This window comes from Eschrichtius robustus, chromosome 5, assembly GCF_028021215.1.
Source record: "Eschrichtius robustus isolate mEscRob2 chromosome 5, mEscRob2.pri, whole genome shotgun sequence".
In the NCBI taxonomy this organism is placed as follows: domain Eukaryota; kingdom Metazoa; phylum Chordata; class Mammalia; order Artiodactyla; family Eschrichtiidae; genus Eschrichtius; species Eschrichtius robustus.
In genome coordinates this window covers 141,039,806-141,063,228 of record NC_090828.1, presented here as the reverse complement: position 1 = coordinate 141,063,228, position 23,423 = coordinate 141,039,806, and positions in this window count along the sequence as shown.

The window sequence follows — 23,423 nt, the reverse complement described above, 5'->3', positions numbered from 1 at the left end:
CATGTGTCTGGTGTATATTGTCACATGCATGCGTCCTCTACAAGTGGTTGTGTTTTTCTTTACTGTACAGTACTGTATAGAGTACGGTAGTGCAGGATCCTTATTTCAAGCCTAGGATGTCTAGAAGCAAACATAAAAGCAGCAGTGATGTAGCTGGTACTCCTAAGAAGTGCTAAGCAATAAAAATGGAAACAAAAGTGAAAATAATTGAGAGATTGGAGCAACAAGAGGAAGAAGAAGTAACTGTAGAACTGAAGAGATTCATGATGCAGGAAATGGCAAGGCGATTTTCTTTATTTGAGGAAACACTGTTAGTTTTTGAGGCACAGGACCCAAATGTAGAATGGTACACGAAGGTTGCAGCAGCTGTTCAGAATGCAATCCAGTACTACCATGTCATCTATGATGGGGAAAAAAAGAGCTACTATCCAGACATCACTGGATCATTTTTTCAAGAGGGTAGATAGAACTGAATCCAGCAAGGAACCAGAAAGTGTGCCATCAACATCAGGCATGAGTGAAATTGCAGCTTGCCCTCTGTCTCCTATTGCTGACGATCCTTCAGCTCTACCATCTCCCACCTCCTCTCCCCTCTCCAGTCAGTAACTCTTCTTGCCTGTTCACTTGATGCCAGCCCCTGGATGCCAGTTTGTTGTACTGTACTACTGTATTTTTCAAGGTACTGTACTGTAAGATTAACAATGTTTTCTTTATTCTTTGTATTTTTTTGTTTTTTATGTATTATTTGCATGAACAAATATTATAAACCTATTACAGTACAGTACTATATAGCTGATTGTGTTAGTTGGGTACCCAGGCTAACTTTGTTGGACTTACAAACAAATTGGACTTATGAACTTGCTCTTGGAATGAAACTAGTTTGTATGTAGGTGACTTACTGTAAAGCTTTTGGTTTCTCCATCAAATCTGAATGAGAGCCTTGCTGGGTAGAGTATTCTTGGTTGTAGGTTTTCCTCTTTCATCACTTTAACTATATCATGCCACTCCCTTCTGTCCTGCAGGTTTTCTCCTGAAAAATCAGCTAATACCCTTATGGGTGTTACTTTGTATGTTATTTGTTGCTTTTCCCCTGTTCCTTTTTTTTTTTTTTTCTTTTTTTTGGTCCCACCATGCGGCATGTGGGATCTTAGTCCACCAACCAGGGATTGAACACTTGTCCCTGCAGTGGAGGCATGGAGTCCTAACCACTGGACCACCAGGGAATCCTCCCTTGTTGCTTTTAATATTTTCTCTCTATCTTTAATTTTTGTCATTTTGATTATGTGTCCTTGTGCATTCCTCTGCAGGATAATCCTGTACGGGACTCTCTGCACTTCCTGGACTTGGGTGATTGCTTCCTTTCCCAGATTAGGGAAGTTTTCAGCGATTATCTCTTCAAATATTTTCTCAGGCCCTTTCTCTCTTTCTCCTTTTGGGATCCCTATAATTTGAATTAAGTGCACTTGATGTTGTCCTAGAGGCCTCTTAAACTGTTCTCATTTCTTTTCATTATTTGTTGTTGTTGTTGTTTGATGGTCATGATTTCCACTACTCTGTCTTCCAGCTCACTGATCCGTTCTTCTGCTTTATTTAGTCTACTGTTGATTCCTTCTTAGTGTATTTTTCATTTCTGTTATTGTATTCTTCAATTCTGTTTGGTTGTTCCTTATATTTTCTAACCCTTTGTTAAAAACTTCTAATTTCTTGCTCTGTGCATCCATTCTCCTCCCAAGTTCTTTGATCACCTTTACAATCATTACTCTGAACTCTTTCTAAGGTAGATTGCCTATCTCCATATCACTTAGTTCTTCTGGAATTTTATTTTGTTCCTTCATTTGAAATATATTCCTCTGTTGCTTCATTTTGTCTAAATTGCTATTTGTATTTTTTGTATGTCGTAGGTTAGTTACATTTCTCAACCTTGTAGAAGTGGCCCCCGTAGGAGACATCTATGAATCCCAGCAGTGTGCTCCTCTCTCATCACCCAAGTGTCAGGGGCCAGCTGATCCCAGGGTAATGTCTGGCCTGTGTTTGTGCACTCAGTCTGCAGGCTACGGGACTGTAGTTTTCTTGCTTCTGGTGTGTGCCCCCTGCTGGATAAGGCTCATACGGAGGCTTGTGCAGGCTTCCTAGTAAGAAGGGCTGCTGCCTGCCCCTGGTGGGTGGATTTGGGTCTTGGCCCTCTGGTGGGCAGGGCTGTATCTAGGGGCATGTCTAGAGGTGGTGATGGGCTCAAGAAGTCTTTAGGCAGCCTGTCTGCTGAGGGGTGGGACTGTGTCCCTTCATAGTTTGTCATTTTGCCTGAGACATCCCAACACTGGATCCTACAGGCTATTGGGTGGGCCTAGGCCTTGGTCCTAAGATGTCAGCATCCAGGAGAGCTCAAGCAGATGAATGTTCCCCGATATGTCCACCACCAGTGTTTACGTCCCCAGGGTGAGCCACAGCCTTCCCCCCTCCCCTTGCCAAGAGATCCTCCAAGACCTGTAGGTAAATCTGGCCCAAGTTCCTATAAAATTACTGCTTTTGCTCTTGGTCCCAGTGCACATGAAATTTTGTGTGCACCCTTTAAGAGTGAAGTGTCTATTTCCCCCAGTCTTGGAGCTCCTGCAGTCAAGCCTGCCAGCTTTCAAAGCAAATGCTCTGGGGCCTCCTCTTCCCAGTGCCAGACTTCTGGGCTGGGGGGCCCAACGTCAGGCTCGGAACTTTCATTCCTGTGGGAGAACCTCCGTAATATAATTATTCTTCAGTTTGTGAGTGTGAGATTTAATTATATCATGAGTCCACCCCTCCTACCCATCTCTTTGTGGTTCCTTCTTTATGTCTGTCTTTAGAGGTAGAAGATCTTTTATAGTAGGTTTCAGTCTTTTTCATCAATGGTTGTTCTACAGTTAAGTTTGATTTTTGTGTGTTCATTAGAGGAGGTGAGCTTAGGGTCCTTCTACTCTGCCATCTTGGCCACTCTTCTAAAATTCTGAGTCTTAATGTTTCCTATCCTTTTAAATTGCCTTTTTCTTGATTCAGCATTCATTAGATTGTTGTAAAACTTTGTTTTCCAGACTTTTAACAGTGTTGACTCTGGCAATTTCTGCTTATTTTTCTGATGTTTCTGTGGGGGGGTACAGGAGCTTGGAGCTCCCTACTCTGCCATTTTGCTGATCTCACTCTCTCGTTTATTCTTTTTGTTGCTATTGCAAGAGGAATTGTGTTCCTAACTTTAAGAGTGTTCAAGCTACTGTATAGAAGTACAATTGTTCTTTTGTATATTGAACTTGTATCCTGCAATCTTGCTGAGCTTATTTAATAGCTCCTAAAATTTTCTGGTAGACTTTTAAAGACTTTTCTACATACAAGATCATGTCATTCACAAGTAAAGACAGTTTTACTCCTCTTTTCTAATATGAATGCCTTTTATTTCCTTTTCCAGCCCGATTGTGTCTAGAACTTCTAATACAGTCTTGAATAGAAATGGCAAAAGTGCCCACATTTCCTTGTCTTCTTCCTGATCTTACAGGGGAAGATCACAGTTCTTCACCACTGAGTATGTTAGCTGTGCATAATTCATAGATGCCCTTTATAAGGTTTAGGAAGTCCCCTTCTATTAGTTTGTTGGCCCATTTATGTTTTGTTGTTATTGTCAACTCTATCATTGTACATGTGGCTTCAGGCCTGTGATTTGAAATGAGATAGTAATTTCTAAGCCTAATTTTAGGAACCATGATCTGAGAAAATTCAAGAAATTGATAGAACTTAGGGAAACATTTGTTCTTTCCTCTTATTATAGCAGTATCTTCAAATCCATATCATCTTAAAACTCTAGATTAAAGAAATAAAGGCAAAATACTTTTTATATACCACAAAATTCTGCCTAGTTACTGTTTTTTCTTCATCTGTTACCTACAAGAGTTCTGGAAAAATCATCTAGATCCATAATCTAAAAAGCATACAAGACAATTAATCCAATAAAAAAGTTATTTATCTTTGCAAATAATTATGCTTGGGTTGACATTGATGGCCTTGCTTGACACATAGTCACAAAGTCAATCTACATTCACTCCCTCAAGGATTCTTGAAGAAAGAACATTTAACAGAGCCCCCTCAATTGTTAATTTCAGTATGTAGTAATATAGGTAGGTTACATGTGTCTCAAGTAGATTTATAAATTATATTATTCAGTTTAACTAAACCAACTTTCCAAACTAGAGTACACTTGAAAATAAATGAAGGATTAAACATAAAATGATACTGAAAGGCAAGCAAATAATAAGAACATAGCTGAGCAGACACTTCCAATACTCTTAATACAAGCTCTTCATCAGACATATTAAGGGATTAAAAGACAATAATCTCATCAGATCTGAGAAGAAAATGACCAAAAATAAAAAATATCAGGAGGACAATTGAATATGTTTACTTCCATTATTGATATCAGTGAATAACACCCTAAGAGTGTATTATGTCTTGAAATATTATCAGATGAAGATTACCAGTATGAAGTCAGCAAAATTGCCATCTATTTAAATATTTTACACCTTTAATTTTCATCTCCAACATTTATTTTCTGCTTTTATGTATTTTTTGAGGAATACATGACATATACATATATTGTTTGTAAATAATTATGCATTTGTAAGGAGTATAGCAGAGGATGATTTACTGTGACATTAATGAAACTTAAGCTTTAGAGCCTCCCCCTTCCCACCTACGTGGGAAGGGGGAGGCTCTAAAGCTTCCAAGACTCTGTCAAGGGCCCTAGCAATGCATTTTCAGCTTCCTAGGTTATAGTAAAATTTACAAAAATAAGATGTTTGAATCACAGTCTGTTCAGATTACTGTCACTTCTTTTCTGATTTCCTCTTCTCACTCTCCTCTGTCACAGTTCTTATTAAGTCAGGTAGTGTTGTGTAGCTATGGGATCTTGTAGACTTTTTAAAAGGCTTTAGGGGGTACTCACAAGTTCTCCTAAATATGCCCTCTCACCTAATCATGGAATGTCACCCTTTTTTGTAGGGAGAAATATGTTTAGCTTAGCTTTAGTAGGATGTATTTATGTGATTTGCAATCATTGCTGTGTATAGTTAGTTTCTGGCCATCTTTGTGTAGGCATGGCTTCTAAGACTGCTACTGTCAATAGTACTGACATCCAGGCCAAAAATCATATGATAAAAATATGTCCAATGACACATAATCCCAGATTACTTGAATAACAGAGGAGAAGCAAGTTTTGAGATATACAGAGCCAGAAGCTAGTCTGTGGAAAATACTATAGCAATGTATCAAGAAGTAATTAATATAACTATTATGACATTTTTCTGCATTAGTTAGTTTGTGGCATTTGTGATTTTTTTAATTTCAAATAATTATTCACTTAAAAACCTAATATTTATTCATAACTTTGTATAATTTTTCTTAGAGAAATTGTCCCCAAATTGCATAAAGTCCCACAAATCCTGGATCTGCCCCTGATTATACATGAAAAGATTGTTACTGAACTATTGTGGGACCAAATGTTTGGAGACTACTGATCCTTCATTGCCATTCCCTCTCCCTGCCCTACTGGTCACCCAATTCAACAAGACTTCCATCCCTACCACTTACTGAAACTCTCCTCACCAGCATCACTGATGACCTCCTCAATGCAAAATATAGTGGCTACTTTTCTCATTTATTTAAAGTAAATAACATGTAAAGAAAGAATACATATGTACGTGAAAAGAATGGAAGATATAGTAGCACATAAAGTAAAAAAAAGTCATTTTCACCCCACTTGCTATTCTGCTCCCCTCATTGGAAATTGTCATGTTAATGAGGCAAAGATGACCTCTACGTATTGGCTCCTAAGTTGTTTAGGAAGAAATATTGAAGAAATATCACAGCAGGCTGGTACCCCTTAGCTCAAAAGCCTGCCAGCAACAAATTCAAACTTTTACGCATCTGATTATTTTTTAAATACCCAAACAAGCAAATTTGGGGGCATTTAGGGCCTGCCTGCTTTGCATACTCTGCAAAACCTCACCTAGCATCTGCTAGACTTTGAAAAGATAGAACCTAGGGTAAAAGCCAAAGCCACTGTAGCCTTCAGAGCTGCTGAGCCAGAGATTCCCATATGTGTGTAGGTAATTGTGCTACTGAGCAATATTACCTACACACATACGCCCCTCTCCCATCTAGTTCTCCTCCAGATATCCCCTCCCCTCTTCCCTTTTTGGGTGGTACCCCACTCGCTGTAAGACTCCTGGAGGTCTTATACTGGAAGGAACTTCCGCTCTCAGGCAACCCTGTTCCAGTGCCACCTGATAAAACTTGTTGTGTGTTACTGACTCTTGTGGACATAGGTTTCCTTGATCAGCTCCAAATCCTTCAAATCCCTACAGAAGTAACCATTAATAGCGAAGGGTCCGTTTATACCTTTTTCATATGCAGTTGTGTGTGATTGCAGGTATTTGTATTACTTCACATACAAATACTTTACATTCTTAACACAAATAGGGTTATATGCTGTACAAATACATATCGATGTTATTTATTTGTTTCAGTAATGTTAATATTCCATAGTATGTTTTCATTTAACTGTTCCCTTCTTGCTATTGCAAATAGTGCTATAAACGATCATTTGTGTGGCCAACTTGCTTACAGATACATGTATTTCTGAAGGATAGATTCATAGATGCAGAGTTTTGAGGCAGTGGCACACAGTGACAAAAGCACAGATGGGAAGAACAAAAAGAAATGAGAGTTGAGAAAAATATTAACTAATGATTAGTCATGTGCAGCATCACAGTAAGACACAGGCCTCAGGGCCAAATGTGTTTGGGGGATAAATAGCACCAGTATGGGCTGAGGAAAGCATGAGATTTTATCCTGAATATTTAAATCTATAGACTCAAAGAACTTCTTTGAAACAAAAATCTCTGTGGTATTTGGGAATCCAGAGCTGTGGAGCTATTTCACAGTAATGGATGGCTTTGGCATGCTGTCACTTTGGGGTGGGTTTTTGGGCAAGGGACAAAATGAGAACTGCCCCAGGACTGAGATGAGAGGGCCCTTCCCATGACTTCAGTGACACTGCTGAAGCCAGGGGGAAATGTAGTTGTCATTGTGTGGGAGTTGAGAAGACTTATTTGTGCACATTTGTGAGACATCTCCTGAGCCTTCTAGAAAGGGTTGTGTAGGATTTTGTGAGTGAGAGTGAGTCAGAGGAGCACCTGTTAACTGAAGTTAGGAGATTTCAGAGAAGATGGGAGCTACTAGATGGAGGTTCTCAACTTTGATTGCACCTTATGATCACCTAATGAACTTTGGAAAAAACACTGAATTCCAGGTACACAGACCAACTAAGTTAGACTCTTTTAGGTACAGGACTCCAGCGTCAGAAGTTTATAAAATTTCCTAGGTGGTTCCAATGTGTAGATAGGTTTAGAATCACTGACCTAAAGGCTCTGCAATAGTTCTCAAATTGTGGCCCCTAAGCACAGCATCACCTGGTAACTTGTTAGGACAGCAAATTCTCAGACCTTATCTCAGACCCACTGAATCAGAAATTCAGCCTTCCAGGTTATTCTGATGCATACTAAAGTTTGAAAGTCACTGGGATAATGCAACCAGGAATCACCATTACCAACAAAGAGGGTTTATCCATCACTAGGAATTAAAGAATATGGATTTTACCAAGTAAGACTCAGGCGTGGGACACTCTCAAGTTATCATTTTGTCAGATTCCCTCCATCTTTCCCTGATCACTATAACTGATTCATTTTCTGGATTTGTAGTAGTTACTTATTATCAGCAAATAACTAAATTTATGGGTATTAAAATCTGTGGTGAATATTGAATGACTATACTTCCCTGAAAACAGTAGAGACTGCCACTTGTTAACAAATACTTTTCAATCAAGCATCTCTCTTGGATTAAATATTTTGGACTTAGCAATGACTTCCAGCATCCTGCAGGTGAAAGTATTGGCTTTTCCCCTAGAGTTCCTTCTTCCTTCAGTATGATTCATCAACTGAAATGGGAAATTGCTTGTACTCATCTGTAACTATGTCTTGTGATTAGAGCTGCCCTTCCCCACGAGCTCACAGAGAATATATGTAGAGGGTAGGGAACTTTAATTCTTCCACAGTGAATCAATCCATCACTAATTGTTCCAACTTGAAATAAAAATGCTACAGGGCTAAGGCTCTGGAGAATACATTGCCTTTATACCAAGAAATGAGTCCGTTTTCCTTTAGGCAATGACAGTTTGCCCCAGTGGAAATTTAGAAATGTCAGAATATCTACATTTTCTTTTCCTTATGTTTTAAGTCTCTTCTAAATCATGAATCATGCTTTTACACATAATATTTCTTAAACTCCAGTGTATTCTTAGGTTGTTGGAATATTATGCATTCCTATTTGTATTCTTCTCCAAAATGCTATTTTCTAAATTCTCTTTGATATCCATGAAACCCGAGGAGCCTATTTTTTTTAATTGTATTTTATCATTCAACTTTATCACAAAGATTAAAAAATGTGTTCGCCTTGAAATGCTGAATGCCCAAACTGCCTCTCTCCAACACAGCTCTAAACTGCATTTGGAAAAGAAGCTTCACAGGAAACTTCCCCCCCAACCTACATTGGTGCCCTTGCTCCTTTTGCTACTCAAATTTATACCCTTGAGTTAGGAATATAAATATAAATATCTTTCTAGGGTCTTCCAGAGTGATCCAGTGGCTAAGACTCCGCACTCCCAATGCAGGGGGCCTGGGTTCAATCCCCGGTCAGGGAAGTAGATCCCACATGCCACAACTAAGAGTCCACATGCTACAACTAAAAATAAAGATCCTGCATGCTTCAACTAAGACCCAGTGCAGCCAAATAAATAAATAAATTTTTTTTAAATCTTTATAATGATCAAATTCACAAAAGGGGGGAGGGGGATGCCACACTCTTCAGGCACTAGATGCTACAAAAAGAAAGGGCCCTCCTGCTTTGAGAACAGTAGATTGTAAGCAGGGCTCAGTGCTGTTTGAATCAGCACCCTGGAGAGCACTCGTCAGGATTGAACCTCATTCCTGCCAACACCGTCATTGTCATTGTGACTCAATGAGAAAACCACTTGGGCACAATTTGTTTTATTAGACTGTTTTCTCCTCCCTCCCAACTCTGCCTCCTTTGAGTGCCCACGTTCAGAGAGTTTCACCAGCAAAACACTATAGTGGTCGTTTTAAAATCAGTTTCCTGAAATGGCTGGGTGGCAGTTTTCCTCAGTAATGAATTAATCAAACAATGACTAAATGTCCAGTCCCCATAATGCCACTCTCAAGTATCACCCCCAAACCCACCATGCTGCAAATATCTTGGCTCACTGTGTGCATATGCCCAAGATGTGTTTGATATTAGTTAAAATTTATTGGTTCACTTATTCAGTTTTGTCTTGATCAAAATTTTATGTTAGAGGGTATGCTTAGGTTTACTGGAAGTTGTGTAGAAGGAAAAGATAATGTTTTAATTTTTAGAATAGTTATAATTATTATTAGATTAGGCTAGTGTATAGCTGTTCAATATGAAGTGGGCTTCAACCAGAAGCATCTTTGTTTGTCAACCAATATATTAAAATGTAAAAAGACCGATACCTCTGAGAAAGAAAAGAGCAGCCCCTGAAACTCACAAGCTAGCCCACTCACAGCTATTCCATGCTATTCTCCTATTGGGCATAAACAATCTCATGGAACACTAACCTCAGACAGAATTACTTTGAAACCATGATAGAATGAGGCAAAGCAAGGCCACTTCATAATTTTGTCTAGGCCCAGAGAAAATGAATTCAGCGAGCCCCCCTCAAAATACCAAACTCTCCCTGTTAGTACCAAATGAGTCACTGCTACTTCTTTACCAATTTATAATTTCATCCTTGTTCTAGCCTCTCCTCCCTCTAGGTAAGATCTAGTGAGTTAGTCACAGAATTTCCCCCACTTTCTAACTAGTAGAAAGTAGTGCAAAGCCCCACTTTCTTAGACTCTCTCCTAAATCACCGAACCAAAGCTCTAACCCTCTAAATAGCTTCTAAAACACGTTTTACTGAGAACCTCATGGATCCCCATGGCCCCTGTTCCCCCTTACTGCAATGCATAACGAACCCAACTTGTTCAACCACAGGTGTGTTGTTGCTAGCCTTTGGCTGGAGGCTTTGGTACTTCTCTTTCTATTGTCTTTCCTGTAAAATTTTATCACCATTTACTCAGTAACATCTCAGTTCTAAGAACTTTACATACATTTTCTTTAACCTTCAGGATAACTTTGCAACCCACAGTTGATGGGGAATTTCTATGAAAGTGGTTTTCCACTTGGAGGTCACAAAGTAACCAAGATGCAGAGAAGAGAATTCAAAGCAAGGTCTGTCTTCAATGCTCTTTTGCTTATTTTTAAGGTACATTTCAATATATATTTTCAATATGTATTAAATGTATATCTTCTCAGAAAACTTTGGTTTTCCATATTATTGGGAAGAAAAGTTAGACAAATGTCCTCTTCCCTGAGGCTTCAGCTGATCCCTAGTGGGACCCTGAGCACAGAATCCAGCTAACCTGTACCAAGGCTGAGCCAGAACACCTCAACAATCAATAGTTGATTGAAGATGCTCTGTTAGCTAACTCCTGAGAAAAGTAGACCTGGCTTTTTTTTTTTTAGTTTTTCTTTCTTTATTTATTTTGGGTGTGTTGGGTCTTCATTGCTGCACACGGGCTTTCTCTCTAGTTGTGGCGAGTGGGGGCTACTCTGTTGCAGTGCTCAGGCTTCTCATTGTGATGGCTTCTCTTGTTGTGGAGCATGGGCTCTAGGCACGTGGGCTTCAGTAGTTGCAGAACACGGGCTCAGTACTTGTGGCACATGGGCTTAGTTGCTTCACGGCATGTGGGATCCTCCCGGACCAGGGCTCAAACCTGTGTCCCCTGCATTGGCAGGCGGATTCTTAACCACTGAGGCACCAGGGAAGTCCCTGGCATATTTTTTAAAATACTCATCATATAGGACTTTATCATCTGCCTACCCACTTTAGCAGGTGGGCAGAAGATTATAGAAAAAATGAAAGAACAATGGGAGATCATGTTTGGGGAAAGACACTGTTATATATGCCTGACCTTTCAAATGCACGGCATATATCAGTTTCCTCTTGCTGCTGTAATAAACTACCGCAAACTTAGCAGCTCAAAACAACAAAAATTTATTCTCTTACAGTTCTGTGGGTCATACATCCAACATGGGTCTCACTGGCCTAACAGCAGGATTGACAGGGCTGTGTTCTCTTCTGGAGGCTCTAGAGAAGGATCCGTTTCCTTTCTCATTGGGTTGTGGACAGAATTCAGTTCCTGTGGTGTAGAACTGAGGTTTTTGCTTCCTTGATGGATGTCAGCTAAAGGTTATTCCTAGCTTCTAGAGGCTACTTGCATTCCTCAGTTCATGGCCCCCTTCCTCCATCTCCAAAGCCAGCAATGGCAGGTCGAGTCATGCTTTGAATCGCTCCTCCTTCCAACTCATCTCTCTAACCCACACTTCTGCCTCTCTTTTCTTCTTTTCTCATATGATGAGATTGGGTCCACCAGGTAATTCGTGATAATCTCCCCATCTCAAGGTCCTTAATTACGTCTACAAACTCCTTTTTACCATATAACACATTCACTCGTTCTCGGGATTAGAACATGGACATCTTTGGGGCGGCAGGGCGGAGGGTGGGGCCATTATTCTGACACCATGCACGAGCAGAGACCTAAGATGGAAAAGACTACTCAACGAAGAAATTTCATTTTTGGTGACAGCAGGAGGAACGCTGAGAAAGACAGCTGGCCCTTCCAGATGTAAAGAGGTTACAGGCTTTCTCCTGTACTAAGATTTTAACTTCCAGGCTTCTGCAGACTCTGTGTCTGCTTCTGTGCCCTCCTTGATTTCTCTAGTTCAAGGAGAAGTTCTTAAACTGTGGGCTGTCTTGGTGAGAAAAGCACAATATTCATAGATGAAAATAGTCATTAAAAATCTGTCTATCTGGCTGAAATAAGATCTTGCATCCTTGCATAGTTTTCCACTCTGTAAATAAGTTTTTGGCTTTTATATCTTCTTAATCATGAATTTAAAAACTATAAAAAAGGACAGTAAATCGAAGGCAGAAACAGTGAAGGATTAAAAGAAGATAAAGGAGGTGAGAAAAGGGAGAGTTTTGAAAGCAAAACATTATTATTATTATCATTTTTATTGTTTCGTGCAGAAAGCTGTAAAGCACAAAACAATCTCTAGGAAGTTGGAAAATTTTCTTCCTGTTACTGGCCTTAAGGCATTTTAAAAATAAGCTGTCATGAACTGACAAATATCACTCTGGGGAAATGGAACACAGAAAGAAGTGATCCATGTCAAAACACACACTTATTCAAAAGAAAAAAATTCTGTAGAGTTATTCATATGCTGCACAACTGTGAGACAGTTGGTCATCTAAGCTTTGATATCACGAAGTTAGCCTAAACGTACATGTTTTCCCCTGAGGATTATATAATTTTTTTCCTTTGTTACTGATAAATGGAATATTGCCTGCCATATTCATAAAAAAGGATGTCACAGTCATCGGAGATTGCAGCCCTCCAAGGTGAGCCGGTGAGCCCTGAGGAAACTCAGGATGTGGAAACACAGGATACCGGCCCCAGATTACTGAGGTGAATATTAAAGGAATGATTTCAGTAAACCCAGAGTCTTGCATCTTCCCATACATAGAAAAGCACTAAATTCCTTAACTTGATCTATCTGGTTTTCTTTTATTAACAATAATCTTTTGTTGTTCAGACTACCCGCCCTTTGTTGCAAAACTCCTGTATATTCTGGCTCCCCGCCCCTCACTCCTTGGAGCAGTTCTCTAGGGGTTACTTGAGATGCTGCCTCCCGGGCTTGAAGTTCTAGAAATTCCCACTGAATAAAACATAACTCTCAACTTTTAGGTTATGAAAATATTTTTTAGTCGACATTACCTATATTTCATGATTATAACGTTAAATAAAAACTAAGCCTTTGACTTGATCTTGTGTCTCCATAGGCAGCTATTATAATGAATCCCCTCCAAAAATAAATAGAAAGTATTAACGCAGGTGCCATACTCCAGTCAAGAGGCTCACTTTTGTCTGGGCTACTGTTCCCAGCACCACCCACCCCCACTCTACCCAGGAAAGGGTGCTGGGCTCCTGCAGTAGGGCAGTGATGTGAAAGGGAGGGAGCTGACCCCTCTTCCGTCTCGTGCATTATATTCAAATTACTGTGTCTCGGCTTTCCCTCTTCCATGTGAGGCTCCTGTTGGCTTTCTTCCCTCCTCTTCCTCCTTTACCTTCCTTGCACTGCTGTTGGTGTAGAAACTGCTACAGAACGTTGCTGAGTTCAGAGATTACCTCACCGCCTTACTGAGCACAAGCATGATAGAGCATCCGCAAACACCAGGTAAAGAAAGTGTTCATTTTGCCATGCTTCTGCCCGTAACTGGAATTAACCACTCTTCTCTCTGTGCCCCAATAAATATATTTGACGCTCCTCTTGTAACAGGGAAGAGCCAGTTCTGACTCCGTGTTGGATCTGTTTCTTTTACGTTAACCTCCGCGTTTCACTGCTTTTGTTATTATAATGACTGTCTATAGCTGTAAGCATACATAATGGCCTGCCACAGGGAACCCTGCCCCTCGGTACCGGGTTAGCTTGCACTGTGTCAAATAGCTTAAACCGAGGAGGTCGACAGAAGACCCGGACCGGCAATCTAGGTCCTTGTGATAGCAAGCAAAGAATTGCAGACTACCACTTCGGGCTTAAGCGCAAAGCAAAGTTTATTAAAGCATATTTACACTCTCAGAGGGAGAGTGCGGGCTGTTTCTGCAAAGTGAAACGAGCCCTCCTGTACAGGCTTAAGGGTGTTTATAAGGAGCGTTCTGTGAGGAGGTGGGCGCAATCATGGGTGAGCGACGGAGATCATTATTTGTTTGACAGTCCCGAGCTATGTAATAAGTTCATCATTGCGCATGCCCGTACCCTTGATGCGCTAAGAAAAGCCCACGGGGCGGGGGCAAAACCACATGCGGATTTTATTATAGTGATGGTATAATGAGTTTGGGTTTACTATATAGGTCATAGGCCTGTCTAGTCTGGGCATGCGCAGCCCGGGGAAGTTCCTTCATGTTACTGTGCTCCCTCTTTATCAGGATAAGTTGCCCACCAGCCGACTATAGTTTTGCCCATTCTGGGTGGGGTCAGGGGAGGGTCCCCAGATGGTTGGGGTGTGACTTGGCTACTCCCCTCTTGTCTTTGCACCATTGTCACCTCCTTGCTGCTAATGTCTGACTACGTACCTAACATTTCCTCACCTCGTCCCCCTCTCCGTTCTATAAAAGAAACTGGCATCCAGACCCCGAGAAGATGGGTTTTGGGAAACCATAGTCCACCATCTTCTCAGTCTGCCGCTTTCCAAATAAAGTCTCTATTCCTTGCCTCAACATCTCATCTCCCAATTGATTGGTCTGTCGTGCAGTGAGCAGAGCAGACTTGGACTTGGTAACACTCTTTCAGTTTATCTGGTGCAGTTTTTCCTCGACTGTTGGAGAAATGGAGCATTGTGGATCCACCCACATTTTCCCAGGGAAATGTACTTTGTAAGCAGACCTCTGAATTTATTTCAGGTAGACCTCTGAATTGTTTCCAACTGCTTGGCTCAACAGTGTGCTATATATGGAGTAAAGATGCCTCTGTATAGTGGCCCTCGGTTGTTTACTTCTTACCAGTAGACTAGGAGCACTAGGCCTAGCCCCAAGCCCACTGACACCAAATTCAAATTCTTACATATCCAAGTGCTTTAAATGTATCCCAATAAGCATATTTTTAGCTATTTAGAGCCTGTCTGCTTTGCATACCCAGTGAAACTGCACATGGCACCTGACCTGCAGTCAGCATCATGAGGTAGCACTCTGAAGCAGTCAAAGGGCACAGAGCATGACTGCTGGCCACACACCCACCAAAATGCTTTGCAATTGGGACTGTACCCATGTACACCACACACACACACCCCTTCATGCACAGAGGCAGTTTACTTTCCACTGTGCTGGGGTCTGGGTTTCTTTCACTGACCAGTCCTGCTAATCCCACCCAGCCTGATCCAGGTGGAAAGGGTAGAGGGTGGGAAGGCACTCTTTCCAGCCTTTTGCTGTGCAACAAGTTGGCTTCATTCTCCACTCAGCCTGTCGCATTTATTCTTGGGCTTGGAAGAGAAGCCTCCAGTCTGCCACCATCTTAACACGTCTCCTCCCTGGGCAAGTGGGTCTCGTGTGGGGACACGTGGATGCTCTGAATCTTGGCTGCCTCAAAAAGGGAGGCCTTTGCCACCAGGGCTGCTGCACATCCTACAGGGTCATGAAAGCCAAAGTCAAAACAGCTCTTAAAGACACCAGCCCTGGGGCAGCCAGGATGACTCAACCATTGACTCAGTGTGAGTCTGGATGTGTTCCCTGAGGGCCTGTGTCCCACTGTAGCTCTGCCCACCACAGCAGTGCTCCTCCTTCCCACCTGAATAGAGCTGATGGGGCAGAACCTCTCCTCTGGGCCTCTGCCCACTTACAGTGGTTGGAGGGGTGCCTGGGACTCTGCTTCAGCCTAGATGACATGTGAGTACATCACTGACACGTGTCCAGCGCTCTGGATTTAGAAAACACCAACACCAACAATTGCAAAACTAGAAAAGAAGGGAGAAAAAAGTTCACTCTGGCTTGTGTGTCCCATGCGGGTAGGGCCTCTACCTGCCTTTTAGTCTCAATTCCTCTGCCCAGCTGCCTCACAGATTCTCAACAGACTTGTATTGAAAGAATGGAAAAAGCTAGAGGCCCTCTGACTGCACCTGTGGGGTCTGGCCAGAATGCAGGCAGGCCTGGTGGTGGAGCTCATGGACTTCCAGTTCCTGAGAAGGATGAGGCACCCTCCTCCCCACTCCCCTGCCCCAACCCAAGAGAGAGGGCTGGGGAAGCACCACAGGTTGGTATTCATGTGCCAGCCCTGTATCCACTGCCAGGGGCCCTGGAGAGGATCTAATCTCATTGACTTGGGGCAGTACCATCAGCAACCTGTTAGGAGCCAAGGCTCAATTAAAACTCCTATTTATTTAGGCATAAAAACAAACTGCCATGAGGAATCTGCAGGCCATGTACCAAATCCCGTTTTCAGGTACATTTTTCTTCTCTCTTGTTAAAGTTCGGACTGTGGTTTCCACTTCAACACTGTTTAACAAAGCTCTCCTGGCAGGGCCACTGAGTTTGTAAAGAGTTGGTTCCCTCAGTGGGGTTGTCACCTTTGCTCTGGCTTCTCGTTTTAATTACATTTAATCCCCATACTTGCTGCACCTCAGAAAATACCCGTTAGGAAACAAATAAAATATAAATCTTATTTTTCCAATTTTATTAGAAAATGTTTTCTTTATAGTTTATGCCCATTTGAAAATGCTACCTACATGGTTTTGAAACCGTGCAACCCAGATTGGGATTGAACCCATGTGCCGGGACTCGAACCCTGCCAAAACCCAGACTGGAACTTTTAATTGAGATCACACACCTGGTTTCTGGACTTAATGAAGCTCAGCTTCTTGATATCTCGTCACAGAAAGAATTCAGTGAGAGGCAAAGTGATAGGTAAGAAGTGGATTTATTTAGAGAGATGCACAGTCCACAGAGAGAGTGTGGGCCATCGCAGAAAATGAGAGGCATCAGGGTACGAGGTTGTCAGTTTTTATAGGGGGTGGGTAATTTCAGAGGAGTCTTGGAACTGTCAAGGCACCTGTGCCTTGGAACTGTCACCTGTGCCTTGGAACTGTCACCTGTGCCTTGGAACTGTCAAGGCACCTGTGGTGTGTCATTTAGCTGATGTGTTACAATGAGCGTATACTGAGGCTCAAGGTCTAGTGAAAGTCGACTGATCTGCCGTCTTGGACCAGTTTATGTCATGTCCTCAAGGGGCTATGTCATTCTTTTAAATGTTGTCCCCTGCCCCCTTCCCTCCTGTTTCAGTTTCTATCTTCTGAAGTGATTTAAAAAATAGTTTAAAACCCTAGATATTTCCAAATTTCCCCTGAAGGGGAAGTGAGCTGGGCCACTGTGGCAGAGCCAGCTGAGCAGGGCACCCACACATGGCCTCCGGCAGAGGTGTTGTTAATTTCTCCAACAACTTTGTATCTCAGTTTTTGATAGCTTTAAAAAATTACTGAAAATATGGAAGACTGACAATGACTGAGAAACAGTATTATTAGACTATGTAATAAAAATAAAGAGACAGGAGAACACCAGAATCACAACTAGCTGCTGGACAATCATCAACAGGAAGACACTGGAACTCACCAAAAAAGATACCCTACATCCAAAGACAAAGGAGAAGCCACAATGAGATGGCAGGAGGGGCGCAATCAGAGTAAAATCAAATCCCATAATTGGTGGGTGGGTGACTCACAGACTGGCGAACACTTATACCACAGAAGTGCACCCACTGGAGTCAAGGTTCTGAGTCCCACGTCAGACTTCCCAACCTGGGGGTCTGGCAATGAGAGGAGGAATTCATAGAGAATCAGACTTTGACGCCTAGTGGGAATTGATTGCAGGACTTTGACAGGACTGGGGGAAACAGAGACCCCACTCTTGGAGGGTGCACACAAAATAGTGTGTGCATCAGGACCCAGGGGAAGGAGCAGTGACCCCAGGGGAGACTGAACCAGACATACCTGCTAGTGTTGGAAGGTCTCCTGCAGAGGTGGAAGGTGGCTCTGTTTCACCGTGGGGGAAAGCCATGGGGGCAAGCACACTGGCAGCAGAAGTTCTGGGAAGTAATCCTTGGCATGAGCCTCCCAGAGTCTATTAGCCTCACCAAAGAGCCCAGGTAGTCTCCAGTGTTGGGTTGCCTCAGGCAAAACAACCAACAGGGAGGGAACCCAGCTCCACCCATCAACAGTCAAGTGGATTAAAGTTTTACTGAGCTCTGACCACCACAGCAACAGTCAGCTCTACCCACCGCCAGAGCATCCCATCAAGCCTCTTAGATAGCCTCAACCACCAGAGGGCAGACAACACAAGCAAGAAAAACTACAATCCTGCAGCCTGTGGAAGAAAAACCACATTCACAGAAAGATAGACAAGATGAAAAGGCAGAGGGCTATACACCAGATGAAGGAACAAGATACAACCCCAGAAAAACAACTAAATGAAGTGGAGATAGGCAACCTTCCAAAAAAAAAGAATTCAGAATAATGATAGTGAAGATGATCCAGGACCTCGGAATAAGAATGGAGCCAAAGATCAAGAAGATGCAAGAAATGTTTAACAAAGACCTAGAAGAATTAAAGAGCAAACAAACAGAGATGAACAATACAATAACTGAAATGAAAACTACACTAGAAGGAAACAATAGCAGAATAACTGAGGCAGAAGAATGGATAAGTGACCTGGAAGACAGAATGGTGGAATTCACTGCTGCGGAACAGACTAAAGAAAAAAGAATGAAAAGAAATGAAGACAGCCTAAGAGACATCTGCGACAACATTAAACGCAACAACATTTACATTATAGGGGTCCCAGAAAGAGAAGAGAGAGAGAAAGGACCAGAGAAAATATTTGAAGAGATTATAGACGAAAACTTCCCTAACATGGGAAAGGAAATAGCCACCCAAGTCCAGGAAGTGCAGAGAGTCCCATACAGGATAAACCCAAGGAGAAACACGCCGAGACACATAGTAATCAAATTGGCAAAAATTAAAGACAAAGAAAAATTATTGAAAGCAGCAAGGGAAAAACAACAAATAACACACAAGGGAACTCCCATAAGGTTAACAGCTGATTTCTCAGCAGAAACTCTACAAGCCAAAAGGGAGTGGCATGATATACTTAAAGTGATGAAAGGGAAGAACCTACAACCAAGATTACTCTACCTGGCAAGGATCTCATTTAGATTTGATGGAGAAGTCAAAAGCTTTACAGACAAGCAAAAGCTACGAGAATTCAGCACCACCAAACCAGCTCTACAACAAATGCTAAAGGAACTTCTCTAAGTGGGAAACACAAGAGAAGAAAAGGACCTACAAAAACAAACCCAGGGGCTTCCCTGGTGGCGCAGTGGTTGAGAGTCTGCCTGCCAATGCAGGGGACACGGGTTCGAGCCCTGGTCTGGGAAGATCCCACGTGCCGCGGAGCGACTGGGCCCGTGAGCCACAGCTGCTGAGCCTGCGCGTCTGGAGCCTGTGCTCTGCAGCAAGAGGGGCCGCGGTGGTGGGAGGCCCGCGCACCGCGATGAGGAGTGGCCCACGCTTGCCGCGACTGGGGGAAGCCCTCGCGCAGAGGCGGAGACCCAACACAGCCAAAACTAACTAAATAAATAAATAAATTTATTTAAAAAAAAAAAAAAACCCAAAACAATTAAGAAAATGGTCATAGGAACATACATATCGATAATTACCTTAAACGTGAATGGATTAAATGCCCCAACCAAAAGACATAGACTGGCTGAATGGATACAAAAACAAGACCCATATATATGCTGTCTACAAGAGACCCACTTCAGGCCTAGGGACACATACAGACTAAAAGTGAGGGGATGGAAAAAGATATTCCATGCAAATGGAAATCAAAAGAAAACTGGAGTAGCTATACTCATATCAGATAAAATAGACTTTAAAATAAAGAATGTTACAAGAGACAAGGAAGGACACTACATAATGATCAAGGGATCAATCCAAGAAGAAGATATAACAATTATAAATATATATGCACGCAACATAGGAGCACCACGATACATAAGGCAACTGCTAACAGCTATGAAAGAGGAAATCAACAGTAACACAATAATAGTGGGGGACTTTAACACCTCACTTACACCAAAGGGCAGATCATCCAAAACGAAAATAAATAAGGAAACAGAAGCTTTAAATGACACAATAGACCAGATAGCTTTAATTGTTATTTATAGGACATTCCATCCAAAAACAGCAGATTACACTTTCTTCTCAAGTGTACACGGAACATTCTCCAGGATACATCACATCCTGGGTCACAAATCAAGCCTCAGTACATTTCAGAAAATTGAAATCATATCAAGCATCTTTTCTGAACACAATGCTATGAGATTAGAAATGAATTACAGGGAAAAAAACGTGAAAAGCACAAACACATGGAGGCTAAACAATACGTTACTAAATAACCAAGAGATCACTGAAGAAATCAAAGAGGAAATCAAAAAATACCTAGAGACAAATGACAATGAAAACACGACGATCCAAAACCTATGGGATGCAGCAAAAGCAGTTCTAAGAGGGAAGTTTATAGCTATACAAGCCTACCTCAAGAAACAAGAAAAATCTCAAGTAAACAATCTAACCTTACACCTAAAGAAACTAGAGAAAGAAGAACAAACAAAACCCATAGTTAGCAGAAGGAAAGAAATCATAAAGATCAGAGCAGAAATAAATGAAATAGAGACAAAGAAAACAATAGCAAAGATCAATAAAACTAAGAGCTGATTCTTTGAGAAGATAAACAAAATTGATAAGCCATTAGCCAGACTCATCAAGAAAAAGAGGGAGAGGACTCAAATCAATAAGATTAGAAATGAAAAAGGAGAATTTACAACAGACACAGCAGAAATACAAAACATCCTAAGAGACTACTACAAGCAACTCTATGACAATAAAATGGACAACATGGAAGAAATGGACAAATTCTTAGAAAGGTATAACCTTCCAAGACTGAACCAGGAAGAAACAGAAAATATGAACAGACCAATCACAAGTAATGGAATTGAAACTGTGATTAAAAATCTTCCAACAAACAAAAGTCCAGGACCAGATGGCTTCACAGGTGAATTCTATCAAACATTTAGAGAAGGGCTAACACCCATCATTCTCAAACTCTTCCAAAAAATTGCAGAGTAAGGAAGACTCCCAAACTCATTCTATGAGGCCACCATCACCCTGATACCAAAACCAGACAAAGATACTATAAAAAAAGAAAATTACAGACCAATATCAATGATGAATATAGATGCAAAAATCCTCAACAAAATACCAGCAAACAGAATCCAACAACACTTAAAAGGATCATACACCATGATCAAGTAGGATTTATCCCAAGGATGCAAGGATTCTTCAATATACGCAAATCAATCAATGTGATACACCATATTAACAAATTGAAGAATAAAAACCATACGATCATCTCAATAGATGCAAAAATCTTTTGACAAAATTCAACACCCACTTATGATAAAAACTCTCCAGAAAGTGGGCATAGAGGGAACCTACCTCAACATAATAAAGGCCATATATGACAAACCCACAGCAAACATCATTCTCAATGGTGAAAAACTGAAAGCATTTCCTCTAAGATCAGGAACGAGACAAGGATGTCCACTCTCACCACTATTATTCAACATAGTTTTGGAAGTCCTAGCCACGGCAATCAGAGAAGAAAAAGAAATAAAATGAATACAAATTGTTAAAGAAGAAGTAAAACTGTCACTGTTTGCAGATGACATGATACTATACATAGAGAACCCTAAAAATGCCACCAGAAAACTACTAGAGCTAATCAATGAATTTGGTAAAGTTGCAGGATACAAAATTAATGCACAGAAATCTCTTGCATTCCTATACACTAATGATGAAAAATCTGAAAGCGAAATTATGGAAACACTCCCATTTACCATTGCAACAAAAAGAATAAAATACCTTGGAATAAACCTACCTAGGGAGACAAAAACCGGTATGCAGAAAACTATAAGACACTGATGAAAGAAATGAAAGATGATACCAACAGGTGGAGAGATATACCATGTTCTTGGATTGGAAGAATCAATATTGTGAAAATGACTATACTACCCAAAACAACCTACAGATTCAATGCAATCCCTATCAAATTACCAATGGCATTTTTTATGGAACTAGAACAAATCATCTTAAAATTTGTATGGAGACACAAAAGACCCCGAATAGCCAAAGCAGTCTTGAGGGAAAAAAACGGAGCTGGAGGAATCAGACTCCCTGACTTCAGACTATACTACAAAGCTACAGTAATCAAGACAATATGGTACTGGCACAGAAACAGAAACATAGATCAATGGAACAAGATAGAAAGCCCAGAGATAAACCCACGCACCTATGGTCAACTAATCTATGACAAAAGAGGCAAAGATATACAATGGAGAAAAGACAGTCTCTTCAATAAGTGGTGCTGGGAAAACTGGACAGCTACATGTAAAAGAATGAAATTAGAATACTCCCTAACACCATACACAAAAATAAACTCAAAATGGATTCGAGACCTAAATGTAAGACCGGACACTATAAAACTCTTAGAGGAAAACATAGGAAGAACACTCTTTGACATAAATCACAGCAAGATCTTTTTTGATCCACTTCCTAGAGTAATGGAAATAAAAACAAAAATAAACAAGTGGGACCTAATGAAACTTCAAAGCTTTTGCACAGCAAAGGAAACCATAAACAAGACAAAAAGACAACCCTCAGAATGGGAGAAAATATTTGCAAATGAATCAACGGACAAAGGATTAATCTCCAAAATATATAAACAGCTCATTCAGCTCAATATTAAAGAAACAAACAACCCAATCCAAAGATGGGCAGAAGACCTAAATAGACATTTCTCCAAAGAAGACATACAGATGGCCAAGAAGCACATGAAAAAATGCTCAACATCACTAATTATTAGAGAAATGCAAATCAAAACTACAATGAGGTATCATCTCACACCAGTTAGAATGGGCATCATCAGAAAATCTACAAACAACAAATGCTGGAGAGGGTGTGGAGAACAGGGAACCCTCTTGCACTGTTAGTGGGCATGTAAATTGATACAGCCACTATGCAGAACAATATGGAGGTTCCTTAAAAAACTAAAAATAGAATTACCATATGATCCAGCAATCCCACTAGTGGGCATATACCCAGAGAAAACCGTAATTCAAAAAGACACATGCACCCGAATGTTCATTGCAGCACTATTTACAATAGCCAGGTCATGGAAGCAGCCTAAATGCCCATTGACGCAGGAATGGATAAAGAAGTTGTAGTACATATATACAATGGAATATTATTCAGCCATAAAAGAAAACTGAAATTGAGTCATTTGTTGAGACATGGATGGATCTAGAGACTGTCATACAGAGTGAAGTAAGTCAGAAAGAGAAAAACAAATATCGTATATTAACACATGTATGTGGAACCTAGAAAAATGGTACAGATGAACCGGTTTGCAGGGCAGAAGTTGAGACACAGATGTAGAGAACAAACGTATGGACACCAAGGGGGGAAAACCGCGTTGGGGTGGGGATGGTGGTGTTCTGAATTGGGCGATTGGGATTGACATGTATACACTGATGTGTATAAAATTGATGGCTGATTTAAA